Here is a 22853-nt window from a genome sequence, read left to right as displayed (position 1 = left end):
AATAATGCTATGTTTTAACATTACAACAAGACTAACTATTTACGGCATCATGTTTATGGCATGCATTAAATGCATGTCGTAATTAGTACATTCTACGACATTTTTTTTTTTAGAAAGCTGTTAATGTTTTGTCAATAACAGTATACATATCATGTAAGTCGTTAATTCATATATTTATGGCATACAAAAGTATGCCGTAAAAAATGTAAATTTTTACAACTTACAAAAATATGTCGTAAAATATTTGTACTTAAGACGACATACATTTTATATTGTAAAATATTATAACTTTACACGACATGCTAATGAATGTCATGAAAACTTGTATAAAAAAAAAAAAAAAAATGCAATCTGATTTTTTTAAGGCATGCAAAAGTATGCCGTAAAAAATATATATTTTCACGACATACAAAAATATGTTATAAAATATTTGCATTTCAGACAACATGCATTTCATGTTCTAAAATATTAAATTTTATATTTTTTGAATTTAGTATTTTTTTAGAAAATTAAAAAATATTTTTCCTTCTAAATATATGTAAATTATTTGAATTTAAAAAGTAAAAAAAAAATTATTTAAAAACTTACGCCACACTCCCTCTCATTCTAGATCCATACCTGTTTTTGTCCCAAACTGTCTCATTCTATAGAGAAATTATATTTTAATTATAAATAATAAAAATAAATTCTAGACGTTCTTAAATATTTATAAATTTCTAGTAAATATGACAAATTTTTATTTTTTTTCCAATAAACTAGAATTCTATTTATGATCTAGATTTTTTTAATACAAAAATAATTTATAAACTTATACTTAAATCTTTTTTTCTAAAATTTTTTACTCCAAATTTTTTTTATTTATTAATATTGTTAAAATCATACATTCTTTACCTCCTAGATTTTTTATTTATTAATATTGTCATTTTTTTTTGGAACAGAATTATTGCATTCTGTTAGCTCACACATTTTTTTTTAATATACGTCTCTCTCTCTCTCTCTCTCTCTCTCTCTCTCTCTCTCTCTCTCTCTCTCTCTCTATCAACATCTCACACAAACACACGAGCACCACCAGCAACCACCACCAGACACTGCCCCTCCGATGATGTTAGTTACATGAGCACCAATCAATTGATTCCGAGTTTGATTCTAATTCCGAGCTTGGAGTTCGATTCTGATTCTGAGCCCCTTCCACGGATTTGATTTTCTTTGTGAGTTTCTAACTTATTCAATTTCCATTTGATTAATTCGGTATATATTGTTGCTTGCATATCTATTTTTTCCGATTTCTATTCAATTAATTCGGTGAGAGCCTTGAAATGCATCCCTTATTCGATTAATTCAATTTCTCCTTTCTCATCTCTCTTTGATTTTGATTTGATTTCTAGAGTTTTGATTTTGATTTCTAGGGTTTTGATTTTGATTGTGATTTGATTTCTATTCAATTAAGCTAAATTTTTCTCCCTTGCAGTTTCATTTCAACTTTATGATCTCAAGCAGCAAGGATTTATAGAGAGACAGGAGCTTATGAGGTATTTTGAATTGTGTTGTGTTTTATAGCTTTGCAATGAAAATTTCTATTGATTTGGTTATGTAACATGTTTTGATGGTTTGAATGTCTCTGTTCTTACATAAATTGTTTCCAATTGCTAGTTGAATTTTTCTTTGTTCTGAATTTTGATGGAGATATTAGTTGCTTAGTTAGTATTATTAAATTTAACTTGCAAGAAAGATATACTTGAAGTAAGAGATTAGAATAACAGATGAAACCTAAATGATGATTGTGCTTAGTTAGTATTATTTTGATGGCATGCATTAAAAAATAGATGAAACCGAAATGATGATTCTTGCATACCTCTGACTGGAGTACCATCCATCAACTCGTACTTTGCAAGTGTCTCAGTCTCAACATGGGTGTTGGCCCCTGATCCTGTCGATTCTCTGCGTCTGATCTCAAGGTCCATACTTTGCCCACAATAACGTCTTTCAGATGATACCTAAGTAATGAACACCAGAGTCAGCCAAGGCATACATCCCTGTTTTTTACTGAAATTTAAGTGACAAACTACAACTAAACTGTGCCAAACACCAGGGCAACTGATTTGGTTAGGTTAGATTGTGAATTCAGAATCCAAATAGAGAAGTTGTCCAATCGAAAGCCTAATACATATGGCTTAATATCAGCTTTAAGTTATAAGAAGCTTTGATTGATTGAAGAAGGGGGACCTGGGTTTAGTGTCCTGCACAACCTAGTTGAACTGAACAACCAAGAGCTGCCTTTTCTATTTCTTTTTCTTTTTTTTTTCTTTTTTATCAAGATTCAGTTTATTAGATTAACAAAGTTTAATTATTACTAGGTGTCTAAACAAGAGCATAGTAAGCCACAGATAATAAACTACTAATCAAAAACACAAATTTGTCATTCTTGCTTACTTGCTTTTATTGTACTCAAATTCTTTATGAAGGCAATCTTCAATCCCAACTTCCAGCTGCAAGGCTAAACGGTTAGAGATTAAGAAAATTCTATTGGGATTTGGCGATTGTGTTATGCTTCAGTTATAGCGACCTTGGTTTTGACCCGTCTCTTGTGGTATTATGGACTCGGATTCCGTTATTATATATTGTTGTCTATGTCTTACTTCCTTCCTTTAATTCTTTGAATTTGAATTTTAGGGCTTGTTGGGCGAATTTGGAGCAGGTTGGTTGTCTTTTGGTACAAATGGTTGTTGCACAGATTTTGGCTTCTTCGCTCGAGCGAGGCTTCTTGCGCTCAAGTGAGCCTTGTGTAAACTGTTCTTCGCTTGAGCGAGAACTCTTGCGCTCAAGCGTGCGTCTGCGTCTCTGTAAGACCTGAAGGTTGGTGTTCTTCGCTCGAGCGTGCTTCTGCGTTGCAGACCTGAAGCTTTCCATTGTTCACTCGAGCGACGCTTCTTATGCTTGAGCGAGGCGACCTTTTGTTTCTGGTCACTCGAGCGAGCCTGTGTATATCAATTCACAGCAGTGATGTTTTACATCACGTTTTGATTTCACTTCTTCCCCCAAAACCCTAATCCGGCTGTCTCTCTCTCTAAAACTCACCTTCTCTCTAAGATTTCATCTAGATCCATTGTGTTCTTAACCCTAGTGTCATTGAGAATAAGGTAGAGGGCTTCAAGAGCTTCGTTTTGATCCAAGAAGAAATTGGTTTCGTCATTTTTGGAGTTCCGCTTTGTTGCTTGGGTTTTCTACACTTGAGGTAGGGATTTTCTATACTTTAGTATGGTTTTTAGTTTAGTTATTTGCTATTGTATATAGATGATGAGATTTGGTTGTGATTTGGACAAATCTAAGATTTGGGTGGGAAATTAAAAGAGGGGCTTTTGATGTATAAGAGATAAATGAGTATGGGGTTTGAATATAAGATCTTGGTGTACCAAAATAGTTGATTTTGGGTGTTTGGGTCAATATTGAAAAGGGGGGGATTTTTCCCAAATTTGATAAAATGATTATTTTGTATAAATAATTTGACTTAACATTGAATATGTTAAATTGGATGGTTATTCATATAGATGGTGATATTGGATATGTATTATCTCACCTATGGAAGTTTTGAATAAACTATTTATTCCGAAATTGAACATTTATTGGAAATAATTGCATTGGGCTATCGGTGGAGGATAGTTATGATTGTTGTAGAAATTGTATGAGGATTAGGCGATATAATGCTAATCTATTGTTAGTGTCATTGAATATGACCATGTTATAAATACATTGTATATGTGTAGACACCCTATTTTTGACCGACCTTAAGACTCAGACGTCACCGATTGAGCGCTCGGTGATGGTGCATATTGTGCTCGTTCAGAAGTTTCAGAGTCTCGGCTGCGAGCCTTGCCTCCGGACTTCCGGACTCTTTCGTGTCTTGCCTCGGTTTGCGAACCAGGCTCCGTTTTCTCTGTTTTCTCTTCCCGAAGGGAGGGAGAGGTCTCGTAGATCATCTCTCAGTGGTTGTAGGCTACGTTTCATGGTCATAGGCCATTTTTCCCGTTTGGAGCCCGGTTTTCGATTTTTTTTCGGAGCCGACGACTATGTGCCTCGGTTCGGGACCGCTTAACCACCTCCGTTTGCCCCGGTTTTTGGTATACACCCCACCACCATCCATTCCAACAACTTGGAGCTGTTTTTCAAAGCTTAGGAGCACCATTTCTTAGACCAAGAGCTGCTGGTCCATTGGTCTTCAAGGGTATGCTTCTTTTCCCTCTTTTTTGTTCCTATATTGCTCTATATCTAAGCCTTGCTTGCAAGCATTTTTGGGCTTCGAACCAAACTGTAAATAGTCATATTTTGAGCTCCTTTTCATGTTTTATTAAGGACCTTTTGCTGTTTTAGGTCTCCTACTATCACTTGCCTCTTTAACTCTCTTTTAGGCCTATTTTTGCATGGTATTTTAGGCTTATTTGTGAGCCGTTTCGGACTTGGTCATAAACTGTAAAATGTCTTTTTTTGAGCCCCTCTTCAACTTCATTGAAGGGCTCTCTTCATTTTGAGACCGGCAGCTACCACTTGCCTCTTTATCTCTATTTTAGGCCTATTTTTGGGGGTAAATTTGAATTTCATTTTCCCCCCTTTTCCTCCACTCCTTTGCCTATATAACCAGCACCCCCAGCTGTGTTTTCAGAGGTTACAAAATTTACTTTAAGGCTCTTGCATTATCTCTCTCTCTCTCTCTCTCTCTCTCTCTCTCTCTATTCCAAGCTCCAAAACCCCAAGTTTCCTACACCATTTCTACACTACCTCATAGCACAAAGCCTCCATACTCCATTCCAGACCTTTGAAGCTGATTTCCAGAGGTGAAGAGCTTCTAAACTTGGTCCAAAAGTCGTTGAAGCTTGGTTCTACAAGGGTGAGTCCCATTTTCCCTCTTTCTTACCTTGTTTTGTTCCATATCTAAGCCATACTTGCTTACACTTTTGGGCTCTGACCCTAACTGTAAATAGTCATATTTTGAGCCTATTTTCATGTTTTATTAAGGACCTCCTACTGTTTGAGGTCTCCTACTACCACTTTCTTCTTTATCTCTCTCTTAGGGCCTAATCTTGCATGATGTATTATCCTTGTTTTTGATCATTTTTGGGCTCCAAGACAAACTGTAAATAGTCTTATTTTGAGCCCCTCTTCAACATTATTGAAGGGCTCTTCTCTGTTTGAGGTCCCCTACTGCCACTTGCCTCTTTATCTCTCTTTTGGGCCAATTTTTGCATGGTAGTTTAGGCTCATTTGTAAGCTGTTTTGGACTCTTCCATAAACTGTGAAATGTCTTTTTTTGAGTCCCTCTTCAACTTTGTTGAAGGGCTCTCCTCTGTTTGAGAACAGCAGCTGCTACTTGTCTCTTTACCCCTCTTTTAGGCCTTTTCTTGCATGATAGTTTGGCCTTATTTGTGATCATTTTCGTGGCTTGATGTAAACTGTAAAATACCTTATTTTGCACCCCTCTTCAACTTCATTGAAGGGATCTTTTCCATTTGGGGCCATCTTCTGTCCCTTTGTGTTTAATCTCTATTCTGGGGCCATTTTTGCATGATAGATTAGCCCTATTTGTGTTCATATTTGAGACTTGTTATAAACTGGAAATATGCATGTTTTGGGACTTTCTTCCTTCTGTCTTCATACTTCATGATCAAATAATGCATGTTTTGTATAGCTATAGGCCAATGCATATGCCTAGTTTTGTGTTTCGGGTTCATTCCATGCATCGGGTGCCATGTTTCCATGTTTCGGGGCTGTTTTGCATCATAATTCAGCACTGAAATTTGTATGTTTGCATACCATGTTTCATGCCTTGCCATGCCTTGTTAGTGTTGCATGTTATGCCTTGGGTTCGGTCCTCGGTTTGCGTGCATGTGTGCACGCATTTCGAGTGTCTCATTTTTCATCTCATTGGCTACTAATGTGAGTGTGGCTGAGGTCCACTCATGTTAGTGTAAGACCATTGTGCATTGACTATGCCATTTCATTTTACAGCATTGCGTATGCTAGGTTGTATGTTAGAGCATTGCGTATGCCTTGTTACATCGTGCATTGTGTATGCCATCTCATAGCATTGTGCATGCTAGGTTATATATTAGTTGCATTCATGCATGTCATGCATATTGTATTGTGCTTGGGATAGGAGTTAGCCCGAGCATGGGAAGCGAGGGACGTTTCGTACTTCGAGTGACGGAACGTGTCTCAATTCCCAGTCACCGACACTCCGGATTATCCATGATGGAGTTTAGGTTTTGTTGTGTTTATATGTGCATTCATTTCATATTGAGTCATGCAATTCGACTCCTCGGCCATCATGCATCGATATGCGTGATTGGTGGCACGAGGACCGAGAACTACACTCCCTGAAGAGTAGTCATGCATACATATGTGAAAATACTTTGCCATGCCCCTTTGTTGCTCTCTGTTGCAGCAAATCAGAAATCGATAGCCTTCCGGAGCTTGGCACGCATCCCAAGAACAATTACAAACAGAGGCAAATCGGGACATCGCGAGGGATTCTCCGCACAAGGCAACCCGAGCATGCATCATTTATCATCCGGAGCAGATTTGAGGCAGTCCCTGGCTTGCATGCCAATTTATTGCTTTCCTAATTTAATTTGTTAATTAATTAGGGTTTTGTACATATTTGGACTTTAATTATTCATTTGGGACTGTATATTATTTATTCGGACCCTCTCCGCGAGGGCAATGTTGTAATAAGTGTGCGTGTGTGTGATGTATGTCTTCCAACCCCACGTCTTTCTCCCTTTTATTTACCTGCTTATGATGGTTAGATTAGGGCATGTTTCAATTAGCATACAGTATGATAGTATGTTTGCATTCATTCATCTATTTTGCATGCACCGGGCTCGGCGCATCATACTAACTGCATTGTATTTTCAATTCCAAGTTGAATACATGTTAGCTGTAGCATTTCATATGCCATGTTTAGAATAGCCGAGCCTGCTATTGTTGCATTTTTGCATGTGTTGCATTAGGCATTTCCGTATAATTAGGATCATGCATGGATTTCTAATTAGCTTCTGTTTTGGCTTGGAGTACTCGGTAAGTTTTATGCTTTAGCATCCTTGCATGCGTGTGAGTGACTGCCATGAATAGCATGCTTACCATGAGGCTATATGCTTATGTGATATAACTGTCTGAATGCCTGTGGGTGAAGGTTGGGTTATTTGAATTGGAACAATTCATCGAATGTGTGTTTTAAGCCCACTAGATAGTAGCAAAATCATGTTTTTCTAAGCCCACCCGAAGGTGGCAAATCCATGTCTTGACCTACTTGCGGGTAGCACCATCAAACCACTTTAAAAAAATAAACATGAAATGTTTTGTTCCAATTCAGACGATCCAGTCTATACTTGTATGCTGTGCGCATCACATAGTAAATCTAGGCTAATAACCAGAATAAGAACGCATAATGTTTTTAAAAATAGATATCATGGTTAGTAGAGGCCGATCTTTGATTGGGCGAGCGAGGGTGCTCACGAAGTGACCTTCCCCAATCGTACCCAAGTTCCCGAGCCGAGGCAACTTTGGTGATAACGGACACGTGGCCGTAGGCAAACGAGTCAGGGTTTCCTAAATTTCCCCAAAATAAAACATTTAGGTGGCGACTCTGTATCTGGCAAAGCAGTCCATGTTTGGCACTTCTTTCAAAATCTGTTTTCTTAAAACGATTTGCCGGATTTGGACACTTTGGTTCAGATTTAGAACCGTGACAATTTGAGAGTCCGAACTGTAGTGAACCCCAATACGAACAGAACGGGACTCATCCCTCCCGGGGCGTTCGGGGACGTCTACAGTTTCTGGCGACTCCGCTGGGGATTTAGAGAACTTGACTCGAACTCATGATATCTGGTTTTGACTACACTTATGTGTTTCTTTGCATTGCATTTGCATTGGTGCGCCTAGGACACCGTGTTTGCCATCTGCTATTCCTGAACGGTTTGCCGGAGGCTTGTCTTGTCAAGACATGACCATAAGGCTGACCGGTTGTAGGCTCTGCCAGTATGGGAACACAAACCCCGGTTTTACCAGGGCACCCTTTTGACCATTCGACCTAGTGCATATTCGGAATCCATAGTGACCATTCCAAGCTAGGACAGGTTGCTTACCCGATTTAGGTTGTTTGAAACCGCTGCGTGCGTAGTGAAACCCTAGCTCCTGACAAAATAGGACATGGAAACCCTACCCCAACATAGGGGTGTTTTGGCTCTCACTTACTTGCTATGTGCTTTTAGAGTGCGTCTCTACAGGAATGCATGTATCAGTTTACAAGTTTGGGCATCAGGCCTGCGGGCACCAGTTCTGTATTTTGGGATTCGGTTTACCAAAGGGTAACAGTTTACAGGCCGAATTTTGGGGCAGAGTTCAGTAGAGGGCACAGTCATCCTGTTATGCTCATATCTGTTTTGGTGAAATCAGGCTGACATGCTGCATGTTTCCTCTTTTGCTAGGATAGTCCTGGAACTATAGCTTCAGAAAGCTTCGATATCCCCCGGGTACATTAGACTAGTGCTGATAGACTTTGTTAGGTCAGAGATTCAATTCAAGGGCAACCAGTGTTCTTTCGCTGAGGCAAGGCAAAGAAAAGCCAGTCAGGGCTCACCGGTTCATCTAATCCGTCAGTCGCCAGTCACATCACCTTTGTTCAGACTCAGCAGACCGTGATGGCATAGGGTTCGGAAGAATTTGTGGCCGTGACAGCAACGCTAAATCAGGGAACTGCCATGCAGGCTGGGACCAGTATTGAAACGCAGCGCCCATCTGGGGCATCTGCCTTACATCCAGCTTTGGGACCCCAGCCGAACTTTGACCCACTTCCGCCAGCTGAAGATTTGCACGGTCCAGATCCTCGAGAAAGGGTGGCTCAAGCCCGAGTTTCCAAACCCCTGGTGCAGCCTAATGAGAGGCTTTATCCCCTTGATGCTAGTGACCTCGATTCGACCGCGGTGAAAATCGCAAACCTTGAGAAGCAATTCAAAAAGGCACATGGCCTTAACTTCATTCCCGACATTGAGGATGGGTACACCGAGTCTGCCGTACGACTCCCAAAAAGATTCAAAATGCCATATATCGACCGTTTTGACGGGTCTGGAGATCCAATGGTACATATTCGACTTTTCTTGGATGTCCTGAAGCCGATGGGTCTGACTAAGCCACAGAAACTCTCTCTGTATGGAAGAACCCTGTCGGGTGTAACAGCCACTTGGTACGCTAACTTGGAGGACAAGGTGAAGCAAAATTGGGAAGAATTGGCTGAGGCCTTCGTCGATCAGTATTCCTACAATACCCAAGTTGAAATGACCATCCAAGAACTTGAAGCAACCCGCCAGAACCCAACAGAGCCTTTTGTAGAATTTATTGCGAGGTGGAGAACAAAGGCAGCATAGATGACAGATCGTCGCCCTTTTGAGAGGGATCAAGTGCAGATGATGGTGCGAAACCTTGAGCATGATATGTTGCAAAAGTTGATAGTCGCTCCGCTATTCACTTTCAAAAGTTTGCATGAACTAGGGATTCAGATCGAGAATGCGTTCAACAGTGGGATCATTTCCAGAACAAGTGAACCGACAAGGAGGGTGATTTCAAGGAGTACCAATGCTGGTAGTAGCACTATTCCCAAACCCGCAGAAATCAATATAGTCGCCACAGCCGGCCCTTTTGCCAAACCAAGCCTACAACCAGCCAGCCCAGCCCAAGCTCAGGGCAGAACTTTCACCCCCCTCTATATGAGCCTGACTAGCGCACTAAAACTCCTGATGGAAAAAGGGCATCTCAAACCCCTCGATCCTCAACCTCTTCCCGACCCACTCCCAGCCAGACATAACCCCGTCAAGTACTATATGTACCATCAATAGCGCGGTCATGGCACCGACCGTTGCTACCGCCTTCGTCATGAGATCCAAAATCTCATCGACAATCAGACGATAGCTCCACCTTCAGACCCCAATGACCAAACATCTTCTGCCTACCTTAATCTCATCCATATACTTTCATCCACCTATGACCCCAGTATATACATCACCCCGGCCCATCTACCCAAGCCTGAGGTGTTTATCCCAGAAAGCATGGACTTATGCATGATGGGCGCACCTGAACCTCAACCATCTCAAACCCGTGAACCCACTACTTCTGAGTTGATGGGAATGATTAAAGATCTTCAAAGAACCGTGACAGACCTGGCCTCCAGGACATTGGCTCCATCATCGACCACACCACATACCGCGAACTTCATGTCAAAAGGCTCCCCGATCTTGGGACGGGCTGCATTTGAGGAAGGCCAATCCCTTGGCAAAGTGGAGGCGAGTGGAAAGAACAAGGTAGGGGCGGACATGGATCCCCATGAACATCTCATGTTCGCTGTTAAGGCTTTGAAAGCCGAGGGACTGAACAAAGAGCAAGTGCTCGCAGTTGTTGCAAAAACTGTGGACGACACTTTCGCTACTCAAGTTGGGGGCAGTCTGAATCAAAGGGAACATCTTGAGAAGGGCTGTCATACCAGAGACAATCCTGTTATCTCTAATCCTCCACTCGGAAGAGATCGGCAAACCAGGCCAGCACCTGCCAATCCCTTTGCTGGTGCGCCCAGTAAAAATCCACAAGCCTTGAAGTACCAACCCCGAGGTTGGAGGGTCTTCCATGCCCTCTATATGCCTTTGTCCAAAGCTCTCCAAATCCTTGTTGGACAAGGCCATCTCAAACCCCTTGAGCCTCGGCCTCTGTCGAACCCTCTTCCGGCTACACATGATGCTACCCAGTACTGCGCGTACCATCAGCAAACTGGCCATACTACCGACAACTACTTTCGTCTTCGCCACGAAGTACAGGATCTGTTTGACAACGGGGTCATTACCGCACCAGGTCCTGCAAAGTCTATCGGCACTTGATTAGTGAACTTGTGGGGGATAATCTAATGTGATCAAGGGATGAACCACCTGCGGGCGGCACTCAGTTTACTCCAGATGTGGCGTGTGGCACGCGCTGTTTTGAGCATTTGTGAATACTAGTTTTGGTAGCTTCTGACTTGGGTGTTGAGTCAATTCTGTGGTTTTGTTTTGAGTCTGTCTCTTTGTTTTGAGTTGGTCTTTTTGATTAAGGGTCTGTCTCGTTGTATCGAGTCAGTCCTGTTTTGTTAAAGTCGGGTGATTCCGGGGGTGTTACTTCGGATATCACTATTTTGTTTTGTGTTTGTCCTTTTGTTTTCTTTTGAGTCTGTTTCTGCCGGGGAGCCAGTTGTGCCAACAGATTTAAATGAAACAGCAGTGATTTTCACACTCTTGTGTTTGCTTCGCCCGTGTGCCAATTGTGCCAGAAAATTTGAATCGAACAACAGTACCTTTTGCCTGTTCTTCTGTGCCTTGAATCGTTGTATTGACCTAAGCTTTTCAAAACTTTTTCTAACACTGTAGTGAAAACAAAGAGGAAGGAATTTCTCGAGATTTGCAAAAATTTGATCAACTAAGAGAAAGATAGACGTGCTAAGCCCTTAATGAATGAGATCATGCTTGTTAATATGAGTACTGAAAAGGATCCTAGCTTGATCCAGATTGGTTCTACATTGTCTTCAGCGCAAGCGACTAGTCGCTTTCTTAAAAGATTTCAAAAACAAAATGTTTTGCGCAGTCCTGTGAAGACTTGTGTGGAATCGCCCTTGAGATTGTGCAGCCTAGGATCGCTCTCAGCCTCAAGATTCAATCCATTTGTTTTCGAACCTTGGACCCATTCAGAACGTTCAACGGTCAACCGCCATGTAAGGCCTGTGTGGCCAGATTTGAAGCAGCCCTCGAACAAGAGGCACCCAAAGTCAGGTCAAGAAGATTAGATCTCATCAGAAGAAGCTTGCGAAGCTAGAACAGCAGCCATTCTCCTGGATTCAGATAATGTCAGGATCTCAAAACCATTTGGCATGGACTTGTTATACTTTTACCCCTTGAGAGGCTCGCTGGGCCAAAAACCCGGAAGGGCGACCCAGGCAAAAGTTAGAGCAAGAAAAAGAAGAAAAAGAACAAGAAAAAAAAGAGAAAAATGCAAAGAATGAAAAAAAAAGAAAAAGAAGAAAAATGAAGAAAATGAAAGAAGAAAAAGAAGCAAAAGAAAAAAAAGATGAAAAGAAATGAAAAGAACACAAAAATTGAAAATAAGAAAAATATAGCTCGCAAGGTTGAAAACCCGCAAAGGGTGGCCTTGGCAAAAGTTAGAGCGTAAAAGGAGAGGTTAATACCCGAGTGTACCTTAACCCCGAACTACGTAAGGCTTGATTCCCATGTTTGGGATACGTAGGCAACTTCATTCTGAAGTCCAGCCGTAAAACACTTCAAATTGACTGTGCCCATGTAATGGTTTTGATCATCTTCGCTTTCTCTGTATCTGAGAATTTGGTTGTGTTCGTCACTCTGAGGACTGACTACAAGGCGTTGCGAGGCCATTCAGACAAGGGGCAACTTTTCGTTGCCATTCAATGCGCTGCAGTGCCGTTCAAACAAGGGGCGACTGTCCGTTGCCATGCAGCTCCCCTCAAGCAAAGAGCAATTTTCCTTTGGATCTGAGGTTGTGCATCTCAAGAGTGGGTTCTATGCTTGTTGAGCAGTGGTGTTTGAAAAAACAGTTTTTAAGAATTTTTACAAAGGTTGACTGATCTTCTCTCGAAAACTATTCCATTTTTCCAAAACTGGACCTTTTTCTTGGACCCAAAAAAGGAAAATTTTTAGTGCTCATAACCTAACTTGCATGATTTTGAATCAGAAAATCGAACAAGCGTGTTAATCTAACTCTCATTTTGGTTAAAATTGTTTTAGTAGAAAGCCAAAAACAAAAATGGTCAAAATGATGAACTAGGGGCACAGTTGAGTCAGGTGTTCTGTATTTTCCTCATTGTCAACATACATGCCAGAAAAGGCGCCATACTTGCCAAGAAGGGCACTCTATTTGCCAGAAAAGGCACAACTAAAGGCGACAGCGACAGCGACTGCGAAAGGGCTAAAAGCTCTCTCATCCTCCAAGCAGTGAGATATCAAGCCAAGTCCGAAGCACAAGATTGGAACAGATCAAGATACTCCATTCCCTTATCCGGCGCATCGACAAATGTCACCGGAGGAAATAGCCGCGAACTGATTATGTTGGGCAAGAACCCGCAACTTTATGTTTATCCATCAACCACCCAGGGGAGCGATGAAAAATGAGAGATTGAAGAATAGAGAGATGTGCGCTGAGAGAAAAAGTGAGGAAAGGGCTTTTTCAGAAAAACAGAGCCTGAGGGCCGAGTGATGTGAGAATCACAAATAAGAAAATGGTGGGAAATAATACCCGGAGAAACTGGCTCCTCGTGCACCAAGAGGTCTCTCGTCTTTGTAACACGTCTGAGTGTTGTGTCTTTTGTTTTGTCTCGATTCTTGCTTTGAGTCAGTCCGAGTGTGTCTCGATGTGTTTAGGTTGTTTACCTTTTGTTTTCTATTATTGAGTCTTTTTCGCCGTGTTCAGTTGTAGGCTCATTACTCGGTCAAGAACTCATTTCTCAATTTCAAAAAAATCATCTTGTGCTCAAAGTGCTGTGCCATTCTCCACATTTGTGCAAAACAGGATTTGTTCTTTCATAAAACTGCAGGGTCCACCCCCGATAAGTGTGAACGGTAAAACAAGGACCTATCTGAAGCTATATAAGTTCTGGACTGCAAAGCAAAAGAAAAGAGGGAAAATTTTGAGCATCTGAGTGTGTTTCACCTTCAGAAAATTCTGAGATTGCATTCCATATGTACCTCTTTAGGCCTTGTCAGTGCTCCGAAGAATGAGTGTGCCTCTACTCCAAGCTTAAGCATGCTTCAAGTCAGAATGGCAATTAAAGCAGCAGCAGATGTTATCTCTCGCCAATATGAACAGGGTGTGCCCTTTTTGAGCTGAGTGTGTTGCAAAGTCCTCTAAGAGGTAAATCAGAGGCACCAGAGTACATATTTGATGCTCCTCTACTGCATAGAATGTGAACTTTCATATACACTATTGTTGCATACGTGCCGCACATCGTTATGATTCATGCATAGAATATGCTTGCTTTCAATTCCGCATAGAATATGCTTTGCTTGTTTCATGCATAGAATATACTTGCTTTCAATATTGCATAGAATGTGCTTCCATACTTGCATAGAAAATGCATGTATCTTTTGCATGGAAAATGTCCCCATACTTGCATAGAAGATGCATTTTATCGCACTTTCTTGTGCATTTTATCTCACTCGCACTGTCTTGTGCACTTACACTTTGTGTCTCACTTGCACTGTCTTGTGCATCTTATGGTTGTATCTCAATCGCAATGTCTTGTGCATTTCAAATCACTCGCGCTGTTTAGCGTATCGCACTGTCTTGTGCATTTCAAATCACTCGCACTATTTAGCGTATCGCACTGTTTTGTGCATTTCAAATCACTCGCGCTGTTTAGCGTATCGCACTGTCTTGTGCATTTCAAATCACTCGCGCTGTTTAGCGTGTCGCACTGTCTTGTGCATTTCAAATCACTTGCGTTGTTTAGCGTATCGCGCTGTCTTGTGCATTTCAAATCACTCGCGCTTTCTTGCGCATCGCACTGTTTTGTGCAGTTTACATTCGCACTATTTTGCACATCGCACTGTTTTGTGCAGTTTATCATTTGCGCTATTTTACACACCTCAATCGCACTGTTTTGTGCAGTTTACATTCGCACTATTTTGCGTATCGCACTGTTTTGCGCAGTTTATCATTTGCGCTATTTTGCGCACCTCAATCGCACTGTTTTGTGCAGTTTACATTCGCGCTATTTTGCGCATCGCACTGTCTTGTGCACTTCCGCATTTGTAATCACTCGCGCTTTCTTGCGCATCGCACTGTTTTGTGCAGTTTACACTCGCGCTATTTAGCGTATCGCACTATTTTGTGCATTACATTGTATCATTCGCGCTATCTTGCGCATCCCACTTGCACTTGTTAGTGCATTGCATCGCGCTATCTTGCGCACCTTATCTGTATCGCACTGTTTTGTGCATTCACCATGCTCGTACTGGTTTGTACACCTTTAGCATTGCACTATTTTGTACATCTGTTTGGCCCTGTTTTGTGCATTCGCTCTGCATCGCACTGTCTTGTACACATTGTTTTTTTGTATCATTCGCACTGTCTTGTGCACTTTCTGGTCTAGGAGATCTTAAATCCTCTGGTCTAGGAGACCTTAAATCCTCTAAAGGTGCAATTCCTTTGGTGTTTGTTGTGCCCGAACGACTTCCAGTGGTCTGGTATAGCCACCTGCCTGTGTTAGCAGTGAGTTCCTAGGAGATCAACTGAGACGGTGGAAACTAGAGTTCGAATTGCTCTTGCCTAGAACGCAAAGGTTCGGGATTTCCGAGACTAAAGTCTGGTTTAAATACCCAGGGGTATATCCTCGGCATGAAATCTATATGGCAGCCCCATAGATTGAGATAGCATATATATGCACCTCAATTCTGGATACCGAATCAACCTAGTCTGTCACCCTGTTGGAGAATAGGGAAAACTGCGACCATAGTCAGGGAGAAAAGTAGTACCTGTGGCTCAATCAAGAAGAAGCAAGAGATCCCCAACAGCGTGAGGCACGATATTGCATGTACGGTTCATTCGAAGCTGGTGCAACCAGACGAATCGTGCAGGTATTGTATCTTCTCCGTGTGAAACGTGGCGAGAATCGAACAATTCTCCACATTCTTAACTGCATGAAATATAGTTGTTGCTTTGCATTCTCGCTTAAAATTGTTGCATCTATTGTGAATATGTGCTTAGTTGTTGCTTTGCATTCTCGCTTAAAATTGTTGCATCTATTGTGAATATGTGCTTCGTTACAGCTTGCTGCATTTGCATGATCATTGAGATACCTTCGGCTTCTTGCATTGTCGGTTGCATTTTGCCCCTGCCTGCGGGCATGCCTGCAGGCACATCTCTGTTTGTCTTGCCTATTTGTCTAAGTCTTCGGCCTTGTCAAAAATGGGTCGTCTCTGGACTTTGACATTCACTCCCGTCACATGTGACTTTCGAGTTCTGTCAAAGAGGGGCAACTATAGATACCCCATTTTTGACCGACCTTAAGACTCAGACGTCACTGATTGAGCGCTCGGTGATGGTGCATATTGTGCTCGTTCAGAAGTTTCAGAGTCTCAGCTGCGAGCCTTGCCTACGGACTTCCGGACTCTTTCGTGTCTTGCCTCGGTTTGCAAATCAGGCTCCGTTTTCTCTGTTTTCTCTTCCCGAAAGGAGGGAGAGGTCTCGTAGATCATCTCTTAGTGGTCGTAGCCTACGTTTCGTGGTCGTAGGCCATTTTTCCCGTTTGGAGCCCGGTTTCCCATTTTTTTTCGGAGCCAACGGTCGTGTGCCTCGGTTCGGGACCGCTTAACCACCTCCGTTTGCCCTGGTTTTTGGTATACACCCCACCACCATACATTCCAACAACTTGGAGCTGTTTTTCAGAGCTTAGGAGCACCATTTCTCAGACCAAGAGCTGCTGGTCCATTGGTCTTCAAGGGTAAGCTTCTTTTCCCTCCATTTTGTTCCTATATTGATCTATATCTAAGCCTTGCTTGCAAGAATTTTTGGGCTTCGACCCAAACTGTAAATAGTCATATTTTGAGCTTCTTTTCATGTTTGATTAAGGACCTTTTGCTGTTTGAGGTCTCCTACTATCACTTGCCTCTTTAACTCTCTTTTAAGCCTATTTTTGCATGGTATTTTAGGCTTATTTGTGAGTCATTTCGGACTTGGTCATAAACTGTAAAATGTCTTGTTTTGAGCCCCTCTTCAACTTTGTTGAAGGGCTCTCTTCATTTTGAGGCCGGCAGCTACCACTTGCCTCTTTATCTCTCTTTTAGGCCTATTTTTTGAGGGAAATTTGAATTTCATTTTCCCCCCTTTTCCTCCACTCCTTTGCCTATATAACCAGCACCCCCAGCTGTGTTTTCAGAGGTTACAAAATTTACTTTAAGGCTCTTGCATTATCTCTCTCTCTCTCTCTCTCTCTCTCTCTCTCTCTCTCTATTCCAAGCTCCAAAACCCCAAGTTTCCTACATCATTTCTACACTACCTCATAGCACAAAGCTTCCATACTCCATTCCAGACCTTTGAAGCTGATTTCCAGAGGTGAAGAGCTTCTAAACTTGGTCCAAAAGTCATTGAAGCTTGGTTCTACAAGGGTGAGTCCCATTTTCCCTTTTTCTTGCCTTGTTTTGTTCCATATCTAAGCCATACTTGCTTACACTTTTGGGCTCCGACCATAACTGTAAATAGTCATATTTTGAGCCTATTTTCATGTTTTATTAAGGACCTCCTACTGTTTGAGATCTCCTACTACCACTTGCTTCTTTATCTCTCTCTTAGGGCCTAATCTTGCATGATCTATTATCCTTGTTTTTGATCATTTCTGGGCTCCAAGCCAAAATGTAAATAGTCTTATTTTGAGCCCCTCTTCAACATTGTTAAAGGACTCTTCTCTGTTTGAGGTCCCCTACTGCCACTTGCCTCTTTATCTCTCTTTTGGGCCAATTTTTGCATGGTAGTTTAGGCTCATTTGTAAGCTGTTTTGGACTCTTTCATAAACTGTGAAATGTCTTGTTTTGAGCCCCTCTTCAACTTTGTTGCAGGGCTCTCCTCTGTTTGAGAACAGCAGCTGCTACTTGTCTCTTTACCCCTCTTTTAGGCCTTTTCTTGCATGACAGTTTGGCCTTATTTGTGATCATTTTCATGGCTTGATGTAAACTTTAAAATACCGTTTTTTGAGCCCCTCTTCAACTTCGTTGAAGGGCTCTTTGCCATTTGGTGCCAGCTGCTTTCCCTTTGTGTTTAATCTCTATTTTGGGGCCATTTTTGCATGATAGATTAGCCCTATTTGTGTTCATATTTGAGACTTGTTATAAACTGTAAATATGCATGTTTTGGGACTTTCTTGCTTCTGTCTTCATACTTCATGATCAAATAATGCATGTTTTGTATAGCTATAGGCCAATGCATATGCCTAGTTTTGTGTTTCGGGTTCATTCCATGCATCGGGTGCCATGTTTCCATGTTTCGGGGCTGTTTTGCATCATATTTCAGCACTGAAATTTGCATGTTTGCATACCATGTTTCATGCCTTGCCATGCCTTGTTAGTGTTGCATGCTATGCCTTGGGTTCGGTCCTCGGTTTGCATGCATGTGTGCACGTATTTCGAGTGTCTCATTTTTCATCTCATTGGCTACTAATGTGAGCGTGGCTGAGGTCCACTCATGTTGGTGTAAGTCCATTGTGCATTGAGTATGCCATTTCATTTTATAGCATTGCATATGCTAGGTTGTATGTTAGAGCATTACGTATGCCTTGTTACATCATGCATTGTGTATGCCATCTCATAGCATTGTGCATGCTAGGTTGTATATTAGTTGCATTCATGCATGTCATGCATATTGCATTGTGCATGGGATAGGAGTTAGCCCGAGCACGGGAAACGAGGGACGTTTCGTACTTCGAGTGACGGAACGTGTCTCAATTCCCAATCACCGACACTCCGGATTATCCATGATGGAGTTTAGGTTTTGTTGTGTTTATATGTGCATTCATTTTATATTGAGTCGTGCAATTCGACTCCTCGGCCATCATGCATCGATATGCGTGATTGGTGGCACGAGGACCGAAAACTACACTCCCTGAAGAGTAGTCATGCATACATATGTGAAAATACTTTGCAATGCCCCTTTGTTGCTCTCTGTTGCAGCAAATCAGAAATCGATAGCCTTCCGGAGCTTGGCACGCATTCTAAGAACAATTGCAAACAGAGGCAAATCAGGACATCGCGAGGGATTCTCCGCACAAGGCAACCCGAGCATGCATCATTCATCATCCGAAGCAGATTTGAGGCAGTCCGTGGCTTGCATGCCAATTTATTGCTTTCCTAATTTAATTTGTTAATTAATTAGGGTTTTGTACATATTTGGACTGTAATTATTCATTTGGGACTATATATTATTTATTCGGACCCTCTGCGCGAGGGCAATGTTGTAATAAGTGTGCGTGTGTGTGATGTATGTCTTCCAACCCCACGTCTTTCTCCCTTTTATTTACCCGCTTATCATGGTTAAATTAGGGCATGTTTCAATTAGCATACAGTATGATAGTATGTTTGTATTCATTCATCTGTTTTGCATGCACCGGGCTCGACGCATCATACTAACTACATTGTATTTTCAATTCCAAGTTGAATACATTTTAGCTGTAACATTTCATATGCCATGTTTAGAATAGCCGAGCCTGCTATAGTTGCATTTTTGCATGTGTTGCATTAGGCATTTCCGTATAATTAGGATCATGCATGGATTTCTAATTAGCTTCTGTTTTGGCTTGGAGTACTCAGTAAGTTTTATGCTTTAGCATCCTTGCATGCGTGTGAGTGACTGCCATGAATAGCATGCTTACCATGAGGCTATATGCTTATGTGATATAACTGCCTAAATGCCCGTGGGTGAAGGTTGGGTTATTTGAATTGGAACAATTCATCAAATGTGTGTTTTAAGCTCACTAGATAGTGGCAAAATCATGTTTTTCTAAGCCCACCCGAGGGTGGCAAATCCACGTCTTAGCCTACTTACGGGTAACACCATCAAACCGCTTTAAAAAAATAAACATGAAATGTTTTGTTCCAATTCAGACGATCCAGTCTATACTTGTATGCTGTGCGCATCACATAGTAAATCTAGGCTAATAACCGGAATAAGAACGCATAATGTTTTCAAAAATAGATATCATGGTTAGTAGAGGCCGATCTTTGATCGGGCGAGCGGGGGTGCTCACGACGTGACCTTCCCCAATCATACCCAAGTTCCCGAGCCGAGGCAACTTTGGTGATGACGGACACGTGGCCTTAAGCAAACAAGTCAAGGTTTCCTAAATTTTCTCAAAATAAAACATTTAGGTGGCGACTCTGTATCTGGCAAAGCAGTCCATGTTTGGCACTTCTTTCAAAATCTGTTTTCTCAAAACGATTTGCCGGATTTGGACACTTTGGTTCAGATTTAGAACCGTTACAATTTGAGAGTCCGAACTGTAGTGAACCCCAATACGAACAGAACGGGACTCATCCCTCCCGGGGCGTTCGGGGACGTCTACAATATGTATGTTTATTGGGAGGAGAAATTTGATGTACTCCATAATTAATGATGTCATGAATACATTGTATATGTATATTTATTGGGAGGAGAAAGGGGATGTAATCCATATATGATTATGTTTGTAAATGCATTGCATATGTATATTTGTTTGGGGAGGAGAAAGGGAATGAACTCCATTTGAAGCAAGTTGGCCTGAGTGTCCTGGGTGAAAGACCCGAAATCTCTTATATAAATGGGTGCCGGTTCCTTCGGACGAAATATCCGTAAAATGGCAAAGTTTGAAGTGTTTATGTATGTGTTTTACATAATTGAAAAACCTTTGAGTTGTAATCTCATTTTAGTTGTTGAAAGATAATGAATTTAACTCATGAATTGAGTAGTATATATATGAACTGGAAGTGAATTGAAGGAAAATTGAATACGATTGGTCTTAGTGGCATATAGATATGCAGGCCTTGTGTATGCTTCCATATCGGTATTGTTTATATACGTGGTATTGATACCTTTGCTTCATAAATTGTGTTAGATTATTCCTACTGGGCTGCTGGCTCACCCTATAAGGGAATACCATTTTCAGGTGCAGATGAGATGTTTCCTCCAAGGCAAATACGTGGATGGACTTTCGGGAAGCAAGAGCTTCTTAATTATGTTTTGTTGTGTGTATATTGGTATTTGTAAAGTCAAGGGTTTGTCAAGGGTTTAAGATGTAATGAGCGAGACTCAATTTGTGTAACCAAGTAATGATTTGGAAAGATGTAAGCCTATATGGCATTTAATTGTTTGTTAAACAGTAAACTCTGATGCATGAAAGTATGTTGTTTCTCATATTTATTCCGCATATGAGTTATCTTTATTGTATTATTTTGGGGGCGTTATATCAGAAAAACATATACTAAAAATATATAGAATTGGAAATTAGAGTTGCTAACTTTGTTTTTGCTTCCCCATCTAATACATAATTTCTCATGAATATGAAGCATGGCATAATGCAGATAATAGAATGCTCTCGCTCTTTTTCTTTTCTTTTTTTCTTTTTTCCTTCCTTTCTTTTTCTCCCTATAATTACATAGGCCAACACTAGAAGCACCCTGATCCCAGCCATAGACTCTAGTCTACCCTTTGGAATGGCCACTGGTCAGCAAAGATCAGTTAATGCGAATGTAAAAGACATTGCAGTAGCACACTTACCTTAATACTATTGTTAATATCAGGAGGTGGGCTGTAATTGCGAACCTGATGCATAAAAATTGAAATAAATAGATCATAACAATAAATTGCTAATTGATAAATTTCATGAGCAGCACAATAACAGTACAGTTGCAAACTGGAAGAAAAGACACAACTGAAAGAAGCTGAGTGAGCAACAAGATCCTAATTATCCAAACAAATTAATAGGAAACAATTATCATAAACTAGATGATATACAAATTTTGAACTGATTAGCGCATGACTTGTGCACAGGCCAATGCATCCAACCAGAGACATAAATAATGAATAACTCAACATGCTAAAGGCACAGTACTTGATGCATGTAACATAGGAAGCACTTTAGCATAGGCCAGATTAAATTAGTAAGTACAATTAATTATTATTTATGCCTCTAAGAGAAGGAAAGAGAGATTATACTATAGTAAGGGATCACAAGTTACAAAAAACTCAACTCAACTAGGCTTTAATATCAACTCATCAAGGTCAACAAGATAACACCTTCCTTTTCATTCAGTTACTTTGAATAACCCATTTCAAAATTGTAACTAAAAGAGAGAGGGGTCTATTTAACATCAATTCATATTAAAGATAGAGATGGTGGCGGTAGAATGATGAAGTCTTACATGAGCGCAGTACAGAGCCCATTATAAAGCTCAGAGAAGTACGAGAAAAAGCCTGCACTATAAATAACAATAGCTGAAGCTATAGACTGAGGAAGACATGGAAGGGTGACAAATTAACTCAGAAGTCCAAACTCTCAAATTCCAAAAACATAATAATAATAAATAAAAATAAAAAATAAAAAGGAATTAACATTTAGATGTTAAAAATTCCATGACTTGAATGAGGGATTCCAAAGTAAGGACCTAAAAAAGTTTCACAAGGCGTGGCGTGACCTCCCTGAGATTAGTAGCAGAGTGCAAAGATAAGTACTGGTTAGATGAATGTTCCATAAAAATTATCTCCTTGCCACAATACTCCTTTTTTTTATTTTTTTATTTTATTTTTAATACAACTCTCATAATGAGGACTCCAAAATCATCTTCTTGTGTTCTTTAGTAAAGAACTGAGGAACTTATTAGAGGTCCACTTGAATTAGATTGTCCATTTGGTTTTTATAAATTCATCAGGTTGAGTAGACTCATAAGTGTGACTATCTCAAAATATGTATTCATTAGGTTGAAATTTTCTTTTCTGACATTGATGACGTATATAAGTGAGTTCTCCTTGAAGCTTTTTTACATTTTCATTTCCTTTGTTGAACTAATACTTGATAAATCGGATAAATGTTATGCAGTATGCCTATATACTCTTAATTTTTGTAGGATCAAAGTAATGGTGTGTCAAGCTTAGAGAATATCAAATGCAAGTTATTGCATTGGGAGGGGACAAACTTGGTGGTTGCAGAAGACCAAATTGCATCAAGGGATCCCAAGTCAAAGGTGCATCATGTGACTCTTGGACCTATGTGTTGGAAAGTATGGGTAAACCACGTAACAGTCAAC

At 40.8% G+C, this 22853-nt stretch overlaps 1 long non-coding RNA gene across 1 annotated transcript; it reads left to right on the top strand.

The window, feature by feature from the left end:
- Positions 1-975: 975 nt before the first annotated feature.
- LOC145790623 (uncharacterized) lies at positions 976-21317 on the top strand. Its single transcript, XR_014329495.1, has 3 exons — positions 976-1208; positions 1469-1529; positions 21210-21317. It is a non-coding gene; the product is annotated as an uncharacterized LOC145790623 (long non-coding RNA).
- Positions 21318-22853: the final 1536 nt, after the last annotated feature.

This window comes from Camellia sinensis, chromosome 1 (assembly GCF_055761805.1).
Source record: "Camellia sinensis isolate YWXY chromosome 1, ASM5576180v1, whole genome shotgun sequence".
NCBI classification, from domain to species: domain Eukaryota; kingdom Viridiplantae; phylum Streptophyta; class Magnoliopsida; order Ericales; family Theaceae; genus Camellia; species Camellia sinensis.
The sequence above is the reverse complement of the archived record's forward strand: the minus strand, read 5'-3'. Positions and strand labels throughout refer to the sequence as shown.